Source organism: Pseudophryne corroboree, unplaced genomic scaffold, assembly GCF_028390025.1.
Source record: "Pseudophryne corroboree isolate aPseCor3 unplaced genomic scaffold, aPseCor3.hap2 scaffold_288, whole genome shotgun sequence".
NCBI classification, from domain to species: domain Eukaryota; kingdom Metazoa; phylum Chordata; class Amphibia; order Anura; family Myobatrachidae; genus Pseudophryne; species Pseudophryne corroboree.
Window position 1 is genome coordinate 631,291 of NW_026969545.1, and position 2,058 is coordinate 633,348.

The 2,058-nt window shown below is 49.7% G+C and overlaps 1 non-coding gene across 1 annotated transcript; it reads right to left on the reverse strand.

The window, feature by feature from the left end:
* Nucleotides 1-1,243: 1,243 nt before the first annotated feature.
* On the reverse strand, nt 1,244-1,407 carry LOC135014777 (U1 spliceosomal RNA). The gene has a single exon (XR_010213174.1). It is a non-coding gene; the product is annotated as a U1 spliceosomal RNA (small nuclear RNA).
* Between the last annotated feature and the right edge of the window lie 651 nt (nt 1,408-2,058).

Below are 2,058 nucleotides of genomic sequence, written 5' to 3' on the forward strand. Positions count from 1 at the left end.
GTGATCCCGGAGGGCGGTGTGTGTGTGACTGACCTTAGGAAGAAACCGGAGCCTCCACTGCAGTGACCCAGCAACCAGGGCACGGGAGTATACTGCGCCGCTAGGAGTGATGGAGCTGCAGTAAAGATGTCTATTAGACCTAGCCTGCTGCAGCCCTTGTAGATTCTTATAAAAAAAAGTTCTTCTTTTCTTGTCAAAATCAATAGCTAAGAATAGGCTGCCTGAGGCAGCCCCCTGTTAAGTGGCCTGCTACTGAAGGCACCAACTACAAACTGAGTTTCCTGTTCATGGAAGCGAGGTTATAGAGGAGGGGGCGCTGAGCATCTTGGGAACAGTCAAAAGCTTTGAGCCTGTTGGTGCCTCAGATCAAGATCCTAATCTACACCCCAATGTGAATCCTTGTGGAGTCCAGTGTACCCCACAGAAGAAATGAATGTGTCACACCCATTGGCAGCAACATTAGAATAGCTGCTGATGGGCACAATTGAGAAAGGAATGGAGGAAAACATTTGAATCCAGCACATATATGTAATTTGAATATGTAATTTGTACCTTCCTACTTTAAAAGAAAAGCATGTGTTGAGATAGGGCTGTGGAGGGCGGCTGCTCGGGCACACCCCCGTCAAGTTAAGGAGATTCAACTGAGGAAGCACAAGAGAACTCTTGTCTTGGGACAACAACTGCAGGGAGACCACATATTTTCAGATAAACATGAGAGGGCGGAAGGCTGCCTAATACTGAAGCACCCACAAACATCAAACCATATGCAACAACTAGTGCAAGCATTCCTGGGGAAAGGTCTGCAGCAGACGGATTTGCATACGGTGATGTCATCCAAGCAGTGGGCCAAAGTTGGCTGGAACCCTCATCTGCATATGAAAAGAGAAAAGGGGCGCTTGGATGACCCCTAGTTCGCATTGAACACCCCCACCCTCCTTCGGTGTGGGGCTCGTGTTGGCCATGCCCCTGCCCCTGAAGCATTCAAGCTGATTTCTTGCAGCAGCTGGGCACTGTAACAGCTCCAGAGCTGCTCCGTAAGGCACATAAAAGGGTGTGGGCCCTGCAACACCACCTGTAGTTCGCATTGTGCGTTGGAAGGCACAAAGTAAGCAGACGGGAGAAGTCAGGATAGTGCGCAAGGGCATAGAAGGGAGGGGCTCAAGAAAAGAGAAGTGGAAACAGATAGCAAACTAGGCTGGAGAGAGACCTGAGACAAAGAGATCTGAATTATACCAGAGCCAACCAGGGGAAAGCACAAATGCAGTCCCCCCCTACCACAAATTATGCAGTCGAGTTTCCCACATTTGGGGAAAACACAGAGGTCAGCATACCCAGAATGCAATGAATGAACCTCACCCTGGGAAAACAATCTTCATGACCATGGTATCACCTATGCAAAATAAGTATGATTTGAGATAGGGCTGGGGAGGGCCGCTGCTCAGGCACACCTCCGTCAAGTAAAGGAGATTCAACTGAGGCAGCACAAGGGAACTCTCATCTGGGGACAACAACTGCAGGGAGAACACATTTTCAGACGAATGTGGGAGGGCAGAAGGCTGCCTAATTCTGAAGCACCCCCCAAACAACAAACCAAATGCAACAACTAGTGCAAGCATTCCTGGGGGAAGGCCTGCAGCAGATGGATTCGCATATGGTGATGTCATCCAAGCAATGGGCATAGTTGGCTGCAACCCTCGTCTGCATATGAAAAGAGAAAATGGTCACGCAGGGCATGGTGGCCTTTGTGGGGTTGCGCTTGGATGACCCCTAGATCGCTTTATACACCCCCATCAGTGTGGGGCTCATGTTGGCCATGCCCAAGCCCCTAAAGCATTCAAGCTGATTTCTTGCAGCAGCTGGACCCAGTAACAGCTCCAGAGTTGCTCTACAAGACAAGTAAAAGGGTGTGAGCCCTGCAGCACCACCTGTAGTTTGCATACACACATATATAAAATAGTAGCCTTATCTAGGGTATCCGTCCATGCCGCTACAGCACTACACACCCAGGCCGACGCAATTGCCGGTCTGAGTAAGGTACCTGAATGTGTATAAATGGAC